Source organism: Helianthus annuus, chromosome 9 (genome assembly GCF_002127325.2).
Source record: "Helianthus annuus cultivar XRQ/B chromosome 9, HanXRQr2.0-SUNRISE, whole genome shotgun sequence".
Taxonomy (NCBI): domain Eukaryota; kingdom Viridiplantae; phylum Streptophyta; class Magnoliopsida; order Asterales; family Asteraceae; genus Helianthus; species Helianthus annuus.
Window position 1 is genome coordinate 156216292 of NC_035441.2, and position 25059 is coordinate 156241350.

The window sequence follows — 25059 nt, forward strand, 5'->3', positions numbered from 1 at the left end:
GGATCGTTCCGAATGTGCATCGATTATAGGGAACTCAACAAGCTTATAATCAAGAATCGCTACCCTTTACCCCGAATCCGACGACTTATTTGACCTTACTGCAAGGCGCTGCCTGCTTCTCTAAGATCGACCTACGTTCTGGTTATCACCAGCTGCGTATTCAGGAGCCAAGACATTCCAAAACCGCTTTCCGTACCCGCTATGGCCATTACGAGTTCGTGGTCATGCCTTTTGGTCTCACCAATGCACCTGCGGTCTTCATGGATTTGATGAACCATGTGTGTAAACCTTTCCATGATCGTTTCGTTATTGTGTTTATTGATGATATCCTTTATCTACTCGAAGTCGGAGAGCCGAACATGCGCAACATCTTTGTTTAGTCCTCGAGCTTCTCCAGGGGAATCGCCTCTATGCAAGTACTCCAAGTGTGAATTTGGCTTGAGGAGGTTCAATTCCTCGGTCACATCGTCAAAACGGCCAAGGAATTCACGTCGACCCCGCGAAAATAGAAGTAGTAAGAAGCTGGGTTACGCCGAGAATCCTTTTCGAAATCCGTTCTTTTCTCGGATTGGCGGTGTAACACCCCGTGTTACCGGAAAGTCAAAATCAAAGTCAAGATTGACTCCTTTGACCGTAGTTAGTCTAATTTATGTTTTTACGTTAGTTGTATTATGCGGAAGTAATTAATTACAATCGAATTAATCGAAGTTTATTTATCAACGCGAACCGCTTTACGACTGTGAATGATAGGAAGTAATAATGAGATAAAGTCAATTAATCAGTAATCGAGCTAATCTAATCATCATCGAACTCGAGACTCCAATTACGCGAATTTTGGTGTTAAATTACGTGTGTGTGTGCCTTATATGTTACTTATGCGTGTCTACTTTATGTTATGTGCGGTAATCAATCGGAAACTCAATCGAACTCAATCGAAATCGAATCATGATAAATTGGTGGAAAAGAGATAGCGCGAGATATAGATGATTATATGTTAGATATAGTGGTTGGGATTAAAAGTAATTTGAATAGGAAACTCTATCGTATCCTCATTAATCGCAATCGAGATCGAAATATAAAAAATCGTCGTACCGAACACTCGAATCAGGCAGCTGAACGATCAGGCTCTCAGCCGATCGAACAGCCCAGCCGATTGGACTACTGTCCGATCGGACAGGCTGTCCGATCGTGCTGCCTGACCGATCGGCCATCACTTTCCTCTTTTGGCAGCCAATAAATACCCCTGCCATTGTCATCTTTACCACTTTTGGAAAGGTCTGACCGACCAGCTCGTGCTCTCATTCTTTTTCTCAGACTTCTCTCGATTCCGGTAAGATTTCATCCAAAATCTTGTACTTTCTTGATCTATACGCACTCCTACACCTTCCTATCTTTCAAATCTTGATTTCCAACCGTGAAATCATCAAGATTCAAGTGTTCTAGGGTGATGTCATCATGGTGTTCTTGAAGAACTTCATGTTTGGCTTCAATCCACCAAGAATAACTTGGATCTAGCTGATTTCCACATAAATAAATAAACAAAGATCTATGATAGATCTAAACACTTACACGGTGAAAAGGATTGAAAGATGGTTTTCCAACTTTCTTTCAACTCTTTTACACTCAATGCCTTCAAACCAATAGAAACGGAGCTTGTGCCGACTTGCCAATCATTCCGGTGGTTGCATGACTCAAGATCTGGATTCTATCCACGAGGTTCACCGATTTCGGGTCAAACGTTAAACTTCGTTCCGAACAGTTCACCGGCTGGATTTGGGTGATTCCTGTTCGATCAGGAGGAACAAGTAAGAACGAGGGTTCTATGGTTCAACTTGTTGTCAAAACACCTCGATATAACGTCAAACAAACAGAACAGCCAAGTGTTAGACGAACAGGCTGATCAGGTCAGGATGCTGACCCGGACTGCTGTTCGAACGGACAGTCAGCCGATCGACCAGTCCAGCCGATCGGCTAGCACCTGCCCCCCCCCACTTGAACAATTCCATGAAGTCTAGTATTGAATGAACTGCTGCTCGATCGGACTATCGTCCGATTTGAATTACTCTTCGGATCATGAGATACTATGCTTCAACACTTAGTCGATTTTCAATGTGTTCAATGCACTAGGAGTGCCACCCGATTGAACAGCCGTCCGATCAGGTCACACCCTAATAAGAACTTGTTTGCTGAAGTACCTAACCGATTGGTTAGCCGGCCGATCGAACAACCGTCCGATCGACCGACCGACCTGAAAAGTAAAGATACTTCAATGTTTGCAAATGCTACAACGAAAACTTCAAAAGTAAAACCGTGATATGCAAACACATCCTTCTCAAAGGAAGGAACAATCCACTCGAACAGCTATCCGATCGGCCTACGACCGACTGGAAAGGCTGTCCGAACGGAATACCAATCCGAACGGTCAAGCCATTCGATCGGACAACCGTCCGATCGATCAGCTGTCCGACCCTCCAAAACTTGTTTTTCCGTTTTACGCATTGCTTATCATTATGCTATCGAACTATTCAGGCTAACCCTACTCTCAAGTGCTCCCTTAAATCCATCAATCACTGTGAGTATACTCGATCCCTTTTTGCTTTCAGCACTTTTGGGTGTTACATACATTACTTATTCTAAATCACAATCGAACACACTACTCAATTACTTTAAACGCTACCGTCACCACATGTATTACGTGACTAAATGAATGCTTGTTGTTATGTTTACACGTGGAATGCTGTCTACCTGCCTTAACGACGATAGTACTATAGTTTGGACTCAGCACCCGTTCACACGGGGGTTGTTAAGGACAATTACTTGCATGGATTACGGTGGTAATCATGTATTGTGAACTGCCTCGGGCAGTCAACCGCAGTCATTGGTATCGATAGATCCATGTTGATAATTACATGCTTCGTTTTCCTCTGTGTACGTGCTGGTTATGCGTAAATTATTCGAACTCTATTATGCTATTATCAAACTTGTATGCTCACCTTTACATTTTATGTATTTGACTTTGTTTTAACATATGTGACAGGTGTTTAAGATGCTTATCTGCTAGGAAGGCGAAGCTAGAATACGAGTCTAGAGCATAGTTGTCTGTAGATCTTGCAGCTTGAGTCTCTAGACATAGATAAACAATATTTATATTTAAATTTGAGTTGTCGGAACGTAATTTTGACTAGATGTTATCTGTAATAATTTGTTTGCTATTTGAGGTACGGTATGGGATGTATTATAAAATTGAATAGTAATGATTTGTTGTGGAAACTTCTAGACAATCTGTTTCGCTCAGTTCCATGCCCCGATGATTCCGCCATCGGTTGGGATGTGACAGATTGGTATCAAAAGCCATAACTATAAGGAATTAGGCTAGACTCGACCTAGTCCGGGTCGATGTCTTAGAAACCTAGACTATAGTTAGGAACCAACAGACCAAGCTTATGTGCTATATCCTGCTATTTCTCGCCTACACAATCACCGCATCGAATTTTCAATAATGAGAAGGCGATTTAGTCAAGATTAGGTGTGAAAACCGCAAACTCTCGACTAAATTGCTGGATCAATGCTATTTTTATCAACTTATTAATAATCTCTTCATTATGCTTTTTCAATAACGAACGCTTGTTCAACGGGAGATTATACCAAATCAGGAGTGAAATCCATATTTTGATGAATAATCTCCTCAATTTTACTAAGAACAAGGAAGAAGTTGCTAAGCTAGGGGTGAAACCCTAACCTTGACAACTTGTCCCCGACTTTTATTTATCTCACCAAGGCCTCGACGGACTCCAACGACCTGAACTCACGAGTATGACCTAGGGAATACGTGCTGAATGCCCAAGAATCGAGGCGGAAACACGATCCCGAAAGTCGAAATGTGACGACAAGTCTATTGAGAATAGTCGAATCGCTTTGGGTAGTCGATGTCTAATAGCCACGACAATCTATCTCTCGATTTTTATGTGTTTCGATTCTGAGCCGCAACTGCCGACTCTGATAATTCGTCGATTTTATGTATTTTTAAGTGTGTGCATCTGTTTATGTGTTTAATTTTGGTATTTATTCGATTTTGCTATCACTTCTATCGACACACACGACTCGCATTGCTCTTTCTATCTCAAAACGGTAACAAGTCGCTACAATCTAGACGACTTACACTACGATATACGCTTATACTATACTCGACATGCCATACAAAAATATACTATAACTACTCGATATGCCATACCCATTCGATATATTGTACGCAATCGACACGCGAGCTTTGAAATGATAGGTTTCTGTTTCTGACTGCCTCTGTTGATTGAATGCGTAAGTGCTTTCTGTGCTTCTGTGTTTCTGTGCCCTACAATGCCTACGTGCCTAATGTGCTTCTGTGACTACGTGAATCTGTGATTATGTGCCTACGTGTTTATCTGATACGTGTTTCGACGTGTTCCTGAGCTTTAGTAAGTAGTAGATGTGTGAGTTGAGATTCGATTATGCTGTGTCTGAGACCTACGACGATGTCTGTTGCAGACCATGTCGTCATCCGGACACCGAACCCCACTTACCCGCCAAGAAAAGAGAGACAGACGTCTTGCTGCTATCATCGCCAAACAGGTAGCAAAAGCTGTGAGCGATGTCTATGAAAACGTCAGCAAATCTTCCGAGGAGTCGAGAACTGAAGCTCCCAAAGATGCTACCAAGACTGTTTTCAGCTTTAAACAGTTCAAGGCATGCGGACCAAAGGAATTCACCGGATAAGATGGCCCAACAGCTATGTTTCAATGGTTTGATTCCATCGAAGTCACTCTGCGCCAAAGCGGCTGTCCAGAAAATCTCCGTACCCTAAACGCAACCGGCCTCTTCCAGTCCTGAGCTCTAGACTGGTGGACGGCCGAGCGAAACAAACGCGGGAATGATGCAGCTTATGAGCTGACATGGAAGAGCTGAAAGCCATTATGATGGACGAATTCTGCCCATTAAAGCTGGAGGACGAGTTTTTCATTGAGCAGAAGGATGGAGATAACGCAGCCCTAACTGCTCGCTTTAAACAACTCAGCATCATTTGCCCCGATCAAGTCAAGACGCCAGAGATAGTAATCAAGAAGTACATTCGAGCTCTACCCGATTGTGTTGCCAACTTTGTTCATGCCGCGAAGACATCATCAATTGAAGAGACTTACTTGCTTGCCGCCGAGATCAATGACAAGCGAGTAAAAGTGGGTTTATGGGATCCAAGTCTCTGCATCAAGCCACCACTGCATCGACCGCCGAAACTGCCACTGCTCAACCATCAAAGTCATCACGCCGCAAGAAGAAGCACCACAACAACAGCTCCAACAACAAGAACTGTGCTGTCACTACCACTGCTGCTCCTCTGCAAGCCGTACCGGCTTAGCAGCAGTCTTATCGTCGACCAGCACCAGTTACTCAAGCGCCGCCAGCAAAGCGTGCTTACACAGGTCCCCACCCGCTTGCCCGACATGCTCATATCATCATCCGGTGGGGCCTGTCGTTTCTGCGCTCATTGCAATTTATACGGCCATTTTACTGCCAACTGTCGCTATGGTCCTCGTCAAGCCCAAGTTCAAGCCACTACTCATCAAGCTCTACTCCCAGCCCCGCAAGGCCAATAAGCAGCTCAGGCACCCGCGATCAATGCTCGAGTCTGCTTTGCATGTGGTGACCCTAACCACTTTGCAAACATGTGCCCGAACAGGGTGGTGAAGCAAGAGCCTCACAGCAGCAGCAGCAGCAGCAACAAGCAGCACGCGCCAGAACCTTCAACATCAATGCTCGTTAAGCCTAGGCTGACAACAACGTGGTTAATGGTACGTTCCTGTGAATGGTCATCGTGTTTGTAAGATACTGGAGCCGATAACTGCTTTGTGTCATTTGAATTCGAGAAGCTCCTTAATCGTAAACACTCTTATCTCCCCTCGTCATTCGAAGTTGAAGTCGCTACTAGAAGAACTGTCGCCGTTAATTCTGTTCTTCGTGATTGTACTCTCGAGCTCAACAATCACATCTTTCCAATCGACCTCATTCCGATGCAACTCGGAAGTTTTGACATCATAGTAAGCATGGACTTTCTTCCCGAAAACCATGCTGAAATTGTGTGCTTCGACAAGATGATTCGATTCTTGCTCGCGAATGGTGACATATTGTGTGTCTATGGCGAAACTGCTTCGAAAGGTCTCAAGCTCATGTCGTGCGTCCAAGCTAGCAAGTATCTCCGTAAGGAATACAGAGCTTTCTTGGCCAACATTATAGTAGCGGAGAAGGAAAAGAAGAGGAAGGCAGAAGTGAAAGACGTTCCCGTGGTTCGTGAATTTCCTCAGGTGTTCCCTGATGATCTTCCTGGACTACCGCCAAGTCGTGATATCGACTTCCGTATCGACCTCATTCCTGGAGCTAACCCCGTAGCCAAAGCCCCTTATCGACTCGCACCATCCGAAATGCGGAAATCTCGAACCAACTCCAGGAATCACTTGAAAAAGGCTTTATTCGCCCGAGCACCTCTCCTTGGGGCGCACCAGTCCTTTTCGTCAAAAAGAAAGATGGATCGTTCAGGATGTGTATCGACTACCAGGAATTGAATAAGTTGACCATCAAGAACCGTTACCCCTGCCCTGCATTGACGATTTGTTTGATTAACTGCAAGGTGCTACGTGTTTCTCGAAGATCGATCTACGCTCAGGCTATCATCAGCTACGCATTCAGGAAGAAGATATACCCAAAACCGCTTTTCGCACTCGTTACGGCCACTATGAGTTCGTTGTTATGCCTTTTGGTTTAACCAACGCACCGGCGGTTTTCATGGATCTGATGAATCGCGTGTGTAAGCCTTATCTCGACCGTTTCGTCATCGTATTCATTGAGGATGTCTTGAGCTATTCCAGATCGAAAGCCGAACATGCGCAACATCTACGTTTGGTTCTCGAGTTACTTCAGGGGAACCGACTCTATGCCAAGTTCTCCAAGTGCGAATTCTGGTTAGAAGAAGTTCAGTTTCTGGGTCACATCGTGAATAGTCAAGGTATCCATGTCGATCCTGCGAAGATTGAAGCAGTTAAGAGTTGGATTACGCCAAGAACCCATCTGAAGTCCGTTCTTTTTCTCAGATTACCGGGCTATTTATCGGACGATTTATCGAAGGATTCTCCAAGATCGCTGTGCCGCTTACCGCCCTTACTCATAAAGACATGTCTTTTGTTTGGGGGAACTGAACAAGAGTCTGCTTTCCAGACCCTCAAGTACAAGCTTTGCAATGCTCCTGTTCTCACATTGCCCGATGGGAACGACGGTTTCATTGTCTACTGTGATGCTCCGACCTTGGTCTTGGTTGTGTCCTCATGCACGAGACAAGGTTATAGCTTACGCTTCTCGACAGCTCAAATTCATCGGGAAAGAACTATTACAACCCATGATCTCGAGCTTAGGCGCGGTTGTTTTTGCATTAAAGGATTGGCGATTACTACCTGTATGGTACCAAATGTACGATCTTCACCGATCACAGGGAGTTTACAACACATCTTTGATCAGAAAAGAACTCAATATGCATTCAACGCCGATGGGTAGAACTCCGCAGCGATTACGACTGTGAGATTCGTTATCTACCCAGGCAAGGCAAATGACATTGCTCGCACTGCCGCTCAGCAGACGGAGCTATTTGCTCAGCATTCGTAATACCTCAATGCCAAACACGATCTCGAAACCTCATCTGTGAAGCTCAACATGCTTGCTTTAATGAACGCAGCCTTGAAGGAAGGAGAGAATCTATCACGATGGAGCTCAGCTTGTAAGCAAATCGAATGGGATCTTCTATTTTTCTGGACCGAATTTGGATCCCTAAGCGGTACAGAATTATGAAAGATTTTTAATGGACGAAACCCTACAATCCCAATATTCTATTCATCCTGGGAGCTTGACAAAATGTACCAGGATCTTTCGTTACAAGTATCTGGTGGCGGGTATGAAGAGGGATATTCGCTGCTCTTATGTCGGAAGATGCCTGACTTGTGCAAGGGTCAAGGCTTGAACATCAAAGGCCCTCTGGCTTACTCGAACAACCGCCAATTCCTATATGGAAATGGGAGAGTAATAGTATGGATTTCATTAACCAAAACTTTCCGGCCCATTGTCATCAGGTCATGATCAGCATTGGTTGTTTGATCGTTTGATCCTAGCATCCCATTTTGCAATACCTGGGAAAGAACTATCAAGGCTAGAACGATTAAGCCCGAATCTATCCAACCGTATCGAGATCATTTTGTAATCCATGGTTACGCCTCGTGACGATCATATCTGACCCGTGACGGCTTCGGTTTACCTTCACGATTGTGTTACACCTTCGAAATTTTGTGTCCAATGATTGTGGTTAACACTGTCATTTGTTTTACACGTGCATTGGATATTGAAATAAAGGACTAATATTGGACAAAACCTTAGAAAGCTATATATAATTCGAGGCATTATAAATGGTCAAACAAGGGTAATATATACTGTATAGTAACCCTAAATGATGCTCGTGCCTTCAAACGAATAAATCATGGGATCGTACGGAAGCGAAACGCGGAAGAAAGTGAGAGATACAAGCTACAGGGGTTAACTGTGTCAACATGTTTAATTATACCTCTGAGTGACCCTTTAACATTCCCGAGGCTTTGTAACAGTATAATACACTCACTGGAATACAATATATAAATTTCGCGAAGTTCCGTTTTAAAACGAGAAAGTTATGATCAAATTCGTAGGAGAAGGGTTAAAAGCGTCAATAATATAAATTAAGGTTTTCCGGATAATAAATAAATTAAACGGGGGCTTAACGATGAGGGTAAATAACGCAAGGTCCTTAACTGTAAATTAACCGAGGGCCGATTCGCAAAGTTACCCCTTCAAACCCGAAAGGTCAGGTAATTAATTACCAAGATTTTATAATCATTACTAAAAGATTTAAAAAGATTTATTTTAACCCCTTACGGACCGTAAAGGGTATGCCTTACGGACCGTAAGGAGGGGGAATGATTGCTGATGATCCGCCTATGGCTTACGGACCGCAAGGCCGAAGCCATACGGTCCGTAAGCGACGCCCAGCGACAGATTGTTGGCTGTTGGCTGATTTAAACGGCCAAACAAGGAGTAATGCGGTTTCTCAGAAGTATGATGCCCCTACTCGAGCCCATAACTCTCTAGGGACACATGCCATCCATCCATGATCAGTTGTAGAGTGGTGTGTGATGATCTTGGGACCTTGCCTTTGACATAAATAGGCACATTGTGTTCATTTAACTTTCATCACAACTCAAAACACTTCTCTGGTCACTTCTAAGAGCTCTCAATGCATCTTCTTTGTTCTCTAAGCAAGTCTCAACTTCTGTAAGTCCATTAGATCCTCTGTAGTATTGATTTATACTTTAGTAAATAGCTAAAAACCAAACCGTCGTAAATACGGTTTGACTTCAAAATAAATCCGTAATGGCTCAGGCTTATGACGGATCAAAAGTAGTTATTGAGTTGGTATTTATGTGGGTAATAAACCCCTAAAAGGGTTCCCTCTGATCACCACCTAACTATGTCGAATGTCGAGTCAAACGTGCACTTAAAAAGTCAACATAAAGTCATTTTGCCATTTTGTACATATCTGTAAGTATATGCTATGAAACCTGTTTGGCACTCATAAACATGATATCAAGTATTAAACTGTTTACGCTCGTTTGAATCGACCATTTGCTATATTGACCCGTTCGGAGCGAAATGTCGCAAAGTTTGACTTTTCTTTACTTCAGTTCTGACCCGTTTTAGTGAGTATAGATAGCCTTAGGACTCTCTTAGGACCAGGTTACATGATGGTATAACCTCTGTACGGTTCATAATTTGTCCGAGTCTTTTACGCATTTCTGTAATCGCCTAAAAGTTGACCGTAACGGCCTTTTTAAAATAAAACGAGTATTTCGGACACGTGAACGGACCATAACCTTGCTTACTAAATTATCAGCATGTCCTTAAAGTTTCACGTCAATCCGAGGTCTAGAATGAGAGTTATGCTAAATAGCGCATTATAAGAAACTTTCGTAATAAACGGCGCAATTAGCGTAACGACTATCTAGACCAAGATTTCGTCACCAAAACTTTTACCCACTGTAGTAAATAATATTTTTTGGAATTTTAAAGATTTTTAATAATTTTTACCTTGCTCATAACCTGCGGTTATGGCTACGGTTCGGTAAATACCGAATATGCCCTTTTTGGCCAAAACTTGAGTTCTACAAGGTCTTTTGACCCGATTCCAGTTGCTACTGATTTTAAATAATAAATAAAGTATTTAGACTTTATAAACTGTTCGGGAAACTCAGATTTCCTGTAGAACTCGAAAAGCTCTTTAAAAGTCTTTAAAATGACCGAAAAACCCTACGGGACATAATATTAACTTAAACTCGTTACGGGCATCACGGAAGGTATCCTACTGATACCACAACCTCTTTAAGGCATATTGGACTTAGAAATAAGCGTAGGACTCTCATGGTTAACCGTTGCGCCTATTGCGCGCACGATTCGGCTTATGAAACTAGTTTTCATAAATTAGCCGATACGGGTCAAATTATATTATTTGGACCCCAAAATCCAGAGTGTGAACCTTAAACCTATATAAAACAAGTCTCCGAACTCATTCGGGCCAAATTCAGAGAATGATCCCAACAACCCGCAACCCTCCTTCATACCTCTACAGCGTTCGGTATCACACCGAAATTATGACGACCTACTCCATACTTCATAGGTCAGTTTAATCCAGCTGACTACATACAGGAACCTTCAGGCGTTGTTCCATTAGGGCCACAAGATCACTTCTCCGAAGATCATATGGACGAAGATACTAATCCGACAGAACCTGCTCGTGGTACGCCCACGCATCCAATAGAAGTCTCTGATGGGTCATCCTTCCATGGCACACCCTATCAGGGACCAGATAGTTTCCAAGCGTTGTTCGACCGACATGAGTGGTACTACACACCACCTCAGCAGACATCACAACAACCGCGACATCCACAGGATCCCTCTGAGGATTCACGCTTCGTGGCAGTTACGCCACCACCTCCGCCACCGGCGCAACCAGTAATGCCTGATCCGCCAAGGCGTAGGAGGACAAATGCTCGTATGTCCACACGAGGAGGAGGGGGTATCCACTTCAGCACCCCTCGACACTCTAGTAGTAGCCACTATCCGCCACTACAAGAAGAAGGACCTTCAAGTCCTATACAGGAGGCGAACTCCGCACCAGCTGCACCAAATTCGCCACCCTTTGGGTATGACCAACCCATACCTGCTTACACGGGTCCAACAGCTTACAACCCGTTCGAACCGTCATCACAAGCACATTACAACTATAATTACGAGCACGACCCATATGTGGTGTCGGCTAGATATAATGCACGCTATCCTGACGGAGCTCATGGGAACATGGGAGCACCGGACTACTCAGCTCATGGGTATCCAATACCTCCCAGACCTCCAGTTCCGCAACAAGCGCCACAACCACGTTTCTCTCCTCCTGAACAGGAAGAGATACTCCAACGACTAGATCGTGTGGAGAGAGAGTTCGAGGAAGAGAAAAAGAGCCACCGAGGATTTCTCAAAGGCTTGGCGAACTTACTAAAGGGCAAAAAGAAGAAACGTGATCACTAGCCCTTAATAGTTGTACTAATGTAATTTCTATCTTGAAATAAGTCCCTGCGTGGACATTTATCGTATTTCAGTCCCTACGTGGACTTATCTTTTAGTCCTTGCATGGACACCTATCTTATATTAGTCCCTGCGTGGACTTGTCACTCATTTTAAAACCTCTATGGAGGTGTGTACTATTTAAAAGACCCGTTTAGGGCAATATGTGATTGTATTTGAGATTATGGAATGTATGCTATGAGTTTTGTTTTAATATGTATTGAAATAAATCAAAACCATCCCTTTTAAATTGATCTGCCTAAATAAAGAATCTTAAGAGTGAAACCTAGCCTGGTGTCTTTTAAGATCCGGCCAAGATGGTACGACCAAATTAAAAGATTCAGATTCCCTGTTAACCTCTGCAAGCATGTTGACAATCATGGCAGATGTGATTCGTTAAAATCACACACGTCGTTCTTATACAATAATCCTTTAAAGGATTTCAAAGACCCAACTAAATGATTTATAAGTCATGGGCAAGGATCATCAATAAAGGTGATCAAATTATTAAAACATCCATTGGAGATGTAGTGCCTACGGGCCAATCTTATTAAAACATCCATTTGAGATGTAGTGCCTACGGGCCAATCATGTTAAAACATCCATTAGAGATGTAGTGCCTACGGGCCAACCATATTAAAACATCCATTAGTGGTGTAGTGCCTATGGGCCGTAATAATTGTCTTATAAGGACAGAAGACAGTGGTGGTCTATGACTCTCTGTCAGAAGGAGATAAAAGGACTATGGTTCAAATCTCTATGCCTTTGATTCTCTGAAATCTCGGCTAATATTATAAAACATCCTCGTGATTAGGCTTTACGCCGCCAATATTATTGTTATAGCTAAAATAGGATATATTCAAATCCTAAGATTAAGTAAGTAATAAGTTAACCAAATATGGTCTCCGTTACCATGGTTAACGAATTGTCATAAAAGACAATTCTGTAATAATTTCCTGAATAAAATTTTGTTATCTTCTGTGACAGATTCAAGTTACAATGGCGGATCCCAATGGAGAGAATAGTCATACAAATGAAGATGACTACGACAATGCGCAAGTGCATCTGACAGGCGCACAGTTAAAGGCTCTGATTGACAACGCTGTTCAGGCAGCTCTGGATCGTCAATATACTGAGTCTCAAGGCAGAACCGTATCGAAACCACCCTCCAAACCAAAGTCACAATCCAAACCACTCTCCAAACCCAAGAAAGATGACGATAATCACTCGTCCGCTGAGAATAGTATTCGTCGCGAACGAGAATATACTGATGCATCTGGTGCCAAGGGCTGCACCTACAAGTACTTCGTGTCTTGTAAGCCCCGGGAATTCACAGGGGAAAAGGGTGCTGTTGATTGTATCACCTGGCTGGATGAGATGGACACTATTGTGGACATCAGTGGGTGTGCGGAGAAGGATGTGGTGAAATTTGTGTCACAATCATTTAAGGGCGAGGCCCTAGCATGGTGGAGAGCGTTGGTACAGGCATCTGGTAAGTCTGCTCTATACAAGATGACATGGGAGGAATTTATTGCTCTCATTAAGGAAAACTACTGTCCTCAGCATGAGGTAGAGAAGATCGAGTCTGATTTTGTGTCACTGGTGCTGACAAACCTGGACTGCCAGGCCTATTTGACGAGCTTCAATACGATCTCTCGCCTGGTCCCGTACCTTGTGACACCAGAGTCCAGAAGAATCGCCGTTTCATTGGGGGCTTAGAGCCTGCGATAAAGGCTAGTGTGAAGGCCTCTCGGCTGACGACCTTCAGGTCAGTAACTGACCTCTCCTTGTCTCTCACTTTAGATGTTGTCCGTCTGAGGACGCTAAGGAACAAGGAGGCGGAAAAGAGGAAACGTGAGGACGACACCTCACGGAGGTCAGGAAAGAAACACCGTGGAAACGGTGAAGGCAAGAGAGGAACTGAAGCAAAGAAAGATGGGCAAGCTGGAGAAAGGCCCAAATGCAAAGTCTGCCAGAAACCCCACTCTGGAAAATGCAGGTTTGGGTCAAATTCACAGTCCCAGCCAAAGTCTTTTGCCTGTGGACTATGCAAGTCCAAGGACCATAAGACAGTGGACTGTAAAAAGATCAAGGATGCAACATGCTATGGTTGCAATGAAAAGGGGCATATCAAGAGTAACTGCCCTAAGAATGCCAGGAAACCGGAAGAGAACAAGAAGACGAATGCGAGAGTCTTCCGCATGGATGCAAAGGAGGCTGTGCTGAACGACAATGTACTTACAGGTACTTTTCTCGTAAATAATATATTTGCAAGAGTAATTTTCGATTCAGGCGCTGATAAATCCTTTGTAGACCAAAAATTTTGCGAACTACTGAGTATGCCTATCAAAACCCTAGATGTGAAATACGAGGTAGAGTTAGCAGACGGCACGATAGAAACCGTCTCCACTGTTCTAGAGGGATGTGAAATGTCCATTAAGAACCATTCTTTTCCTCTATCTCTACTTCCTTTCAAACTAGCGGGTTTCGACATTGTTCTAGGCATGGACTGGTTATCCCGTAATCAGGCCCAAATCGTTTGCAACAAAAGGCTTATAGTGCTAAAGACTCCGAGTGATGAATCGCTCACCATTCGAGGAGACACGCAGTATGGATTACCCGAGGACGTATCTATGCTCAAAGCTTCTAGATGTTTGAAGACTTAAGGTCGGGCTATCATCAGCTAAAGGTTAGAGATGAAGATGTGCATAAGACAGCATTTAGGACTCGCTACGGTCATTACGAGTTCCTAGTGATGCCTTTTGGGCTCACAAATGCATCGGCTGCGTTCATATATCTCATGAATCGCGTCTGCAAGCCGTACTTGGACAAATTTATCATAGTCTTCATCGACGATATCCTCATATATTCAAAGAACCAAGCTGACCACGAGAAACACCTCCGTTGTATTCTCGAATTGCTACAGCGTGAGAAACTCTACGCCAAATTCTCTAAATGCGAATTTTGGCTACGAGAGGTTCAATTTTTGGGTCACGTTGTAAGTGAGCGTGGTATCAAGGTGGATCCCGCTAAGGTGGAGGCAGTCATGAACTGGCAAGAGCCAAAGACGCCTACCGAAATTCGTAGTTTCCTGGGGTTAGCAGGATACTACAGGAGATTTATTGAGAATTTTTCGAGGATTGCTGCGCCCTTGACTTCCCTAACCAAGAAGAAAGAAAAGTTCATTTGGGGCCCAAAGCAGCAAGAGTCCTTCGAAATTCTGAAGCAGAAGCTAAGCAACGCACCTGTGTTGACCTTACCTGAGGGTACAGAAGAATTCGTAGTTTACTGCGATGCATCACACACAGGCATGGGGTGTGTGCTTATGCAGAAGGGCAAGGTTATTGCCTACGCTTCACGACAATTAAAGGTGCACGAAAAGAACTACACCACCCATGACTTGGAGTTGGGTGCCGTTGTATTTGCACTGAAATTATGGAGGCATTACCTCTATGGTATTAAATTTGTGATTTATTCTGATCACAAAATCCTTCAACATCTGTTCAACCAGAAAGAGTTAAACATGAGGCAACGCCATTGGATGGAAACATTGAATGATTATGATTGTGAGATCAGGTACCATCCCGGCAAAGCGAATGTAGTCGCTGATGCCTTGAGCAGGAAAGAAAGGGTAAAACCTATTCGAATCAATGCCAAGAGCATTGAAGTCAAGAACAATTTGATTGAGAGGATATTAGCTGCACAGCGAGAGGCTGTGTTGGAAGCTAATTATCCTAAGGAAAAGTTAGGAGTAACTGAAGAACAGTTGACTCTTAGCAAGGATGGAATCCTTAGATTAAACGGATGAATATGGGTTCCAATCTATGGAGGACTACGAGATGTTATCCTCCAGGAAGCCCATAGTTCCAAATATTCGATCCATCCGGGAGCCGAAAAAATGTATCATGACTTAAAGGCAAACTATTGGTGGATAGGCTTGAAAAAGTCTGTAGCCGCCCATGTAGCAAAGTGCTTGACTTGTGCTCTATAACAACCCTCGGTAAAACCGACATCCTCATAATATTTCCGACACCCTAATATATTTTAAATATCTCAATGTGTCCTTATATGTGCCCCGTATGTGAAAACCGAGCCCAAAATACAAAATAACATATAATATAAATAAAAACAATAAAAACTAAGTTGAGGCGGGCCGCATGGGACCTCACCTCAACTTAACGCGGGTCGCGCGAGAGTATAACCAGATTTCGTTTAAATCCTTAGTTCATGCGGGCCGCGTAGAAGTGCATCCAAGTTAATGCGGGCCGCGAGCGATCTGGAATGTGGCGCAGCCCTGGGCCGCCACGTGGCCCAACACGCGTTGAACCTAGGTGGTGACCCGGATCAGCTAGCCTAGACCCCTAGGCCATGCGGGCCGCGTAAAGCCCAGCCCATATCCCACGTGGGCCGCGAGAGGACCAGTTTTCAGCCCTATATAAGGAAGCCTCGGGATTTCATTTCCGATCGCTCACTTCTTTCTTTCTTAAGCAAATTTCTATAGTGGCGTTATTATAACCGGGCATTATACCCCCTAAAATAGTGAGGTTCTGCTACGATGTAAGTATTATAACCCCTGGAGACGTATTAGATACGCTGCCCGATTGATCTAGGGTTCCGTAACGGCTGTCGTGGTTCTGCCCGACGTAGTCGTTGGAATGCCGTCTCGGGGAGGGTATTACTAATGTTAAAATGGGTTATTATACTAACACACGTGCATTTGTGTAATTTATAGATTATCTCCAGGAAACCCTTACGAAAAACCTAAAACAGCAATGTGAGTTGATTCACTTTTTGTAAACCTTTTTGTTTACTGTTTTTACAAAACCTCACTTAATTAAATATATACAAAGCAGTTATTGAGTATTTGTAAAGAATACAATTATAGTGGGTATGATGGGGTTTTGTATACAAAATGGGTTACTGGCGTGGTAACATCCCATATGTTGAGTATGACCGTACCACTGATGTTAATTGTGATGTCTTGGATACAAATGTAATTACGGATGTGCCCTCAATACTGCAAATTGGTTTTTATTTAAACTTGATTAAACTGGGAATCACTCACCAGTATTTCCCACTGACAAAATGTTTTTAAAACGCGTTTCAGGTAACAAAATGTGAAAGCCAAATAGAAGCCAGCTGGACAGCACTGGAGGCTTGGAAAGGTGGCAATAAAGTTACCTAATAATAAAATGGATGTTTTTATTCAAATAAATAGAATTTATTCCTATGAAACGTGTGTATTGAAAACTTGGGTTTTACCCATATGTTTAATGTTATAAAACATGGTGGTTTACTCTGATTAAAATATTTCCTAACTACGGTCCTGATGAAAATTTCCGCTGCCAAATTGGATAAATAAATGTGATACCACCGAAACTGGCTCACGGCCGCCCGTCCCACAGAAGAAGGGATCGGGGGCTGTGACAGAAGGTGGTATCAGAGCTATGCCACTGATTCAGCCACAGAAGTGTTCTGCTGACATCAAAATTCAAAGTGTTAGGAAATAAATTATGGAAATACGTGTATGATTGTATTTCTTGCTATGTGTTATCTGACTATTTGTTAGTTTACAGTATGAGTGACCAAGGACCTTCTGACGCCTATCGTCAACTGTCTGGTTCGCCTAGGAGCGAAGACACCTCCTCTTCTCAGCCTGCCCTCTCGGGGTATTCTGCTGACACAGAAGAAGGAATCTTTGTGTTTAAGGCTCAGTCTGCAGAGCCATTTCCTCAGAAAAAGAGGGGATGGTTCAGTAGGGGAGCGCACGAGCGTAGGAAAAGAATGAAAAAGTTGCAGGAACAACGAGTGTTAGCTGCAGCAAAAAGAGAAACTGATGCTTATAATCAGGATATGCTCAATAGGGGTATGCTAATATCCATATTTTAGCAACCACTGCTGCTGACCCAAACCTGGAACAATTGCTAGCACCACAACCACAAAATCCTGACCAACCCATGGAAGTAGAAGACCAGATAGAAATGCCTGATTACAACCCGGAGGAGATACCTAGGGTACCTGCACCTGATCCTCTAGACCCAAACAACTACGACCCCTGGTGGGACGATGTTAGGGACTACGTGCAACAAAACCCAATATAGGAAAATGTGCCAATTCCCAACTTAGGAGCTTACCCAGGGTTAGATCCTCAAGATCCCTACAACATTAGTGATGCATATGTTAGGGAAATTTTAGAGAATCCATACCCGTACCAAGCCCCTATGCCTCCGTATCAGGAACCCGTACCTCAGTTTCCAAACCCAGTCCTAGAACCTGCACCCCCAATGAGTGCAGAAAATGTCCAGGAACTTAGGACTTTTAGGGAGGAAATTTTAGAAAGCAGTGATCGTATGCGACAGGTGGGAGAACGCCTCGTATGGAAATACGATGAGCGTAATATGGATTTTTGGATGAATCCATATCAGTAAAGGTGATAGTAGAAACAGTAATAATAATAATAATAAAATAATATATGTGTGTATGTGTTAAAAAAAAAAAAAAAAACTACGGATGCTTATTATTAGTATTGTAGCTTTACATTTCAGCCGGTATTGTAATTTAAATTTCAGTACTAGTGTGTAATGATGCATACTATATAAATAGAGTAAAAGTCGCAATGCTCGACGTTTTTGGTTAAACGTGCGTGTTATGTGATTGGCTATATTCAAATATTAATTGTGATATTAATATTTGGTAAATGTTTAAAATTCAGATGGCCGACGAGGGAAATCAAGATAATCTGAATAACGATAACCAGAGTAACATTAACATGGTTAATGAGAATTCGGACAACAATAACAATGGAAACCAAATGGATAATAGTGCCGTTCAACATATAGTGGCACAAGGAATTATAGATGCAATGCCATTTATTATTCAAACGGTTCAAGAAGCGAATAATAAAAGTAAGCATAGCAGTAAACGACCAAGTGAACCGGAACACAGCGTGAACAATGGACCCGTACTTCAAGCGCCCATTCCCAAAAGAAGAAGAACCATGCCATATGGTTGTTCTTACAAGGAATTCTGGTCCTGTAAACCAATAGAATTCTCGGGCAATGAAGGACCCATTGCAGCTCTACGCTGGATGGAGAAAATTGAGGCTGTTTTAAAAATAAGCAAATGTGCTGAAGAAGATAAGATAATGTTTGCTTCAAATCTGTTTAAAAACGCAGCCTTAGAATGGTGGAACACTATCCTCCAGTCAAGAGGAAGTGATAGGATTTATAACATGGAATGGGAGGAATTTAAGAATATGGTAGAAAGGAAATTCTGCCCTCCCAATGAAAAGGAACAAATAGCAAATAAGTTTCTGAATCTAAGAATGACCGGAGTAGACAGTAAGGGTTACACTACCACATTCTTTGAATATGCTAGGATAGTACCTACCCTTGCATCACCTGAACCGGTATTAATCTCCCGTTATATCTGGGGATTAATTGGAGAGATTAGACATGTAGTCAAGGCAGCTAGACCCCAAACCATAGAGGAAGCTGTAGAACTAGCCAATACCTTGACAGATGAGTTAATCCGTACTAGAGAAGAAGACCAGAGGAGAAACCTAACCCAAAGGCTTACTCAAGAATTCCGTTCTGGGAATTCCAATCGTAGGAATGTAGGTTCTACATCTGCACCCTACTGCAAAGCCTGCAGAAAGAAGCATTCTGGAAGATGCTCTACTTACTGTAATTTTTGCAAGGCCCCAAGACACAAGGAAGAGAATTGCAGGAAGAAATCCAGTAATGGAATGTGTTTCAATTGTGGAGAAAAAGGTCACATTAGGACAAACTGTCCAAAGTTAGCCCCAGCTGCAACCAACAAGAACACTAAAAATGCTAGAGCATTCGTGCTAACTGCAGACGAAGCTAGACTAATTCCGGACGTCATTACTGGTACGTTTTTAGTTAATGATATTTTTGCTAAAGTATTATTTGACTCTGGTGCCAACCAAAGTTTTATTAATACTTCATTTTGCAAACTCCTAAATCAATCATTAACTAAACTACCACAAGAATGTCTAGTAGAAACAGCAAATGGAGAAACCATTAAGATTTCTGAAATCTTGCAAGGAGCAAAAATAGAAATTTTTAATCAAAAATTTATTGCAAACCTTTACCCAATGAATCTGGTAGGATTTGATGTCGTATTAGGAATGGATTGGTTAATAACCAATGAAGCCAATATCCTATGTGATCAAAAGTCAATACAGATAAAATCACCAAGAGGTGAAAAGATCACAATTAAAGGAGATAAGTTATCTAGATCCACTAAATTCATCTCTGTGATGAAAACTGCAAGTTGTATAAGGAAAGGATCTATAGTGTATTTGATTTCTATAATCACTAACACTAAAGGAAAAGAATTAAAAGACATTCCAGTAGTGTCCCAATTTTCAGATGTCTTTCCAGAAGAATTGCCAGGACTACCGCCAGACAGGGAAGTTGAATTCCGAATTCACCTGTTACCAGGGACAGCACCGATTGCCAAAGCACCTTATCGTTTAGCACCCGCTGAAATGCAAGAACTAAAGAAACAATTAGACGAATTGTTGGAGAAAGGATTTATACAGCCAAGTTCATCGCCATGGGGAGCGCCGATTTTATTTGTTAAAAAGAAGGGCGGATCAATGCGTATGTGCATTGACTACCGTGAATTGAACAAAGTCACGATTAAGAATCGGTATCCATTACCGAGGATCGATGATTTGTTTGATCAACTTCAAGGAGCTCGATTTTTCTCTAAAATCGATTTAAGATCAGGATATCATCAATTAAAGGTACAGGAAGAGGATATTCCTAAAACCGCATTCAGAACAAGGTATGGTCATTATGAATTTACTGTCATGCCATTTGGTTTAACCAATGCCCCAGCCGCATTTATGGACATGATGAACCGAATATGTAAGCCATATTTGGATAAATTCATAATTGTTTTCATAGATGATATTCTAATTTACTCTAAAAGTAAAGAAGAGCATGCAAAACACTTGCACTTACTTTTAAGTTTATTGAGAAAGGAAAAGCTTTATGCTAAGTTTTCAAAGTGTGAGTTTTGGTTAGAACAGGTACAATTTCTCGGACATTTAGTTAATCATGAAGGAATTCATGTAGATCCAACAAAGATCGAGGCAATTACCAAATGGAAAACCCCAGAGTCACCAACTGAAGTTAGAAGTTTCTTAGGATTGGCCGGTTATTATAGAAGATTTATCCGAGATTTTTCTAGAATAGCCATCCCTTTAACTAAGTTAACCTGTAAATCTGTTAAGTTTGAATGGGGACCAAAACAAGAAGAAGCCTTTAGAATCCTTAAGCAAAGATTAATCCATACACCCATACTAGCGTTACCAGAAGGAACTGAAGACTTTGTAGTCTTTTGTGATGCTTCTAAGTTAGGTTATGAATGCGTATTGATGCAACGTCAAAAGGTTATAGCTTATGCATCTAGACAGCTTAAGAGTCATGAAGGAAATTATTCGACCCATGATTTGGAATTAGGAGCCATAATTTTTGCCCTTAAGATTTGGAGACATTATCTTTATGGTAGTAAATTTACCATATTCACGGATCATAAGAGTTTAAGATATGTCTTTGGGCAAAAAGAATTGAATATGAGACAGAGACGCTGGATGGAATTACTTAGTGATTATGATTGTGATATCCAGTATCATGCAGGAAAAGCCAATGTGGTGGCTGATGCTTTAAGTCGAAAATATCACGAAAAGCCAAAAAGGGTACGTTCTCTTAAATTAAATCTACAAGTAGATTTAAACAATCAGATTAGAAAAGCACAAAAATCAGTAATCAAGGAGGATACTGAAAAATTAAAAGGAATGATTAAGCAATTAGAACAAGGAACAGATGGAATTTGGAGGTTCCATAAAAAGAGAATGTGGATACCTAAATTAGGAAATTTACGTCACCGTATATTAGAAGAAGCCCATAAGTCTAAATATACGATGCATCCAGGAAGTGATAAAATGTACCAGGATTTAAGGAAAAATTTCTGGTGGATAGGAATGAAAAAGGATGTAGCAGCTTATGTTTCTAAATGTTTAACTTGCTCACAAGTTAAAGCTGAACATCAGAAACCCTCAGGTTTGTTACAACAATTAGAAATACCAGTTTGGAAATGGGAATTGATAACAATGGATTTTGTTATCAAATTGCCTAAAACAAGGAAAGGAAATGATACAATCTGGGTGATTGTAGATAGGTTAACCAAGTCAGCTCATTTCTTACCAATGAAGGAAACCTTTAGTATGGAACAATTAGCCAAATTATATGTAAATGAAATCGTTTCTTTACATGGCATTCCTTTATCAATTGTTTCTGATAGGGATAGCCGTTTTACCTCTCATTTTTGGTCAAGTTTCCAAAAAGCAATGGGAACCAGGATAAATCTAAGCACAGCTTATCATCCTCAAACGGACGGACAAAGCGAAAAGACAATTCAGACAATGGAGGACATGCTTAGAGCTTGTGTAATTGATTTTGGAGGTAATTGGGACGAACACTTACCTTTAATAGAATTTTCTTATAATAACAGTTACCACACAAGTATCAATGCTGCACCATTCGAAGCACTTTATGGACGAAAGTGCAGAACCCCAGTCTGTTGGGCAGAAATTGGGGAAAAACAATTATCTGGACCCGAAATAGTACAAGAAACAACTGATAAAATCATTCAAGTCAAGGAACGACTGAAAAAAGCACGTGATCGCCAAAAGAGCTATGCTGATAACAGACGCAAACCATTAGAATTTCAAGTAGGAGATAAAGTATTATTGAAAGTCTCTCCCTGGAAAGGAGTGGTAAGATTCATCAAAAGAGGAAAGCTTAGTCCCAGGTATATTGGACCTTTCAAAATTCTTGAAAGAGTAGGACCGGTAGCCTATCAGCTACAACTGCCAGAGGAAATGGCAGCAATACATGACGTGTTTCATGTATCTAATCTCAAAAAGTGTTTAGCCGATGAATCACTCCTAGTACCTCTCAAGGATATAGAGGTTAATGAACAACTCAAATTTGTAGAAAGGCCTCTACAGATTGAAGATAGAAAAATTAAGAATCTCAAGCATAAGAGATTAGTTCTGGTCAAAGTGAAATGGGAGTCCAAAAGAGGACCCGAATACACATGGGAACTTGAATCAGAAATGCAAAAGAAATATCCACACTTGTTCCAGTAGATCTCGAGGACGAGCTCTAAAACAAGGTGGGGAGGATATAACAACCCTCGGTAAAACCGACATCCTCATAATATTTCCGACACCCTAATATATTTTAAATATCTCAATGTGTCCTTATATGTGCCCCGTATGTGAAAACCGAGCCCAAAATACAAAATAACATATAATATAAATAAAAACAATAAAAACTAAGTTGAGGCGGGCCGCATGGGACCTCACCTCAACTTAACGCGGGCCACGCGAGAGTATAACCAGATTTCGTTTAAATCCTTAGTTCATGCGGGCCGCGTAGAAGTGCATCCAAGTTAATGCGGGCCGCGAGCGATCTGGAATGTGGCGCAGCCCTGGGCCGCCACGTGGCCCAACACGCGTTGAACCTAGGTGGTGACCCGGATCAGCTAGCCTAGACCCCTAGGCCATGCGGGCCGCGTAAAGCCCAGCCCATATCCCACGTGGGCCGCGAGAGGACCAGTTTTCAGCCCTATATAAGGAAGCCTCGGGATTTCATTTCCGATCGCTCACTTCTTTCTTTCTTAAGCAAATTTCTATAGTGGCGTTATTATAACCGGGCATTATACCCCCTAAAATAGCGAGGTTCTGCTACGATGTAAGTATTATAACCCCTGGAGACGTATTAGATACGCTGCCCGATTGATCTAGGGTTCCGTAACGGCTGTCGTGGTTCTGCCCGACGTAGTCGTTGGAATGCCGTCTCGGGGAGGGTATTACTAATGTTAAAATGGGTTATTATACTAACACACGTGCATTTGTGTAATTTATAGATTATCTCCAGGAAACCCTTACGAAAAACCTAAAACAGCAATGTGAGTTGATTCACTTTTTGTAAACCTTTTTGTTTACTGTTTTTACAAAACCTCACTTAATTAAATATATACAAAGCAGTTATTGAGTATTTGTAAAGAATACAATTATAGTGGGTATGATGGGGTTTTGTATACAAAATGAGTTACTGGCGTGGTAACATCCCATATGTTGAGTATGACCGTACCACTGATGTTAATTGTGATGTCTTGGATACAAATGTAATTGCGGATGTGCCCTCAATACTGCAAATTGGTTTTTACTTAAACTTGATTAAACTGGGAATCACTCACCAATATTTCCCACTGACAAAATGTTTTTAAAACGCGTTTCAGGTAACAAAATGTGAAAGCCAAATAGAAGCCAGCTGGACAGCACTGGAGGCTTGGAAAAGTGGCAATAAAGTTAGCTAATAATAAAATGGATGTTTTTATCCAAATAAATAGGATTTATTCCTATGAAACGTGTGTATTGAAAACTTGGGTTTTACCCATATGTTTAATGTTATAAAACATGGTGGTTTACTCTGATTAAAATATTTCCTAACTACGGTCCTGATGAAAATTTCCGCTGCCAAATTGGATAAATAAATGTGATACCACCGAAACTGGCTCACGGCCGCCCGTCCCACAGAAGAAGGGATCGGGGGCTGTGACATGCTCAAGTCAAAGCCGAGCACCAAAAGCCGTCTGGCTTGCTACAACAGCCTGAACTTCCCGAGTGGAAGTGGGAATGCGTAACTATGGACTTCATAACCAAGTTACCCAAAACCCGGAAAGGAAACGATACAATATGGATTATAGTCAATAGGTTGACTAAATCAGCTCATTTTCTACCCATCAAGGAGACGTATAGCTTCGATATGCTAGCCCAACTTTATGTTGATAAGATTGTAGCCTTACACGGCATACCTGTGTCTATTATCTCCGACAGGGATACTAGATACACGTCTCATTTCTGGAAGAGTTTCCAGCAATCTTTGGGCACGCGTTTGAACTTCAGTACGGCTTACCATCCACAGACGGACGGTCAGAGTGAGCGTACTATCCAAACGCTAGAAGACATGCTTCGTGCATGTGCGATCGATTTAGGTGGTAACTGGGATAAGAATCTACCCCTAATCGAATTCTCCTACAATAATAGCTACCATACCAGCATAAAGGCTGCGCCTTTAGAGGCATTATACGGTAGGAAATGTAGATCGCCTGTTTGTTGGGCGGAAGTGGGGGAGGTCCAATTATCAGGACCGGAGATAGTTTTCCAGACAACGGACAAGATTGTCCAGATTCGGGAACGTCTCAAGGCTGCCAGAGACAGGCAGAAAAGTTACGCTGATCCGAAGC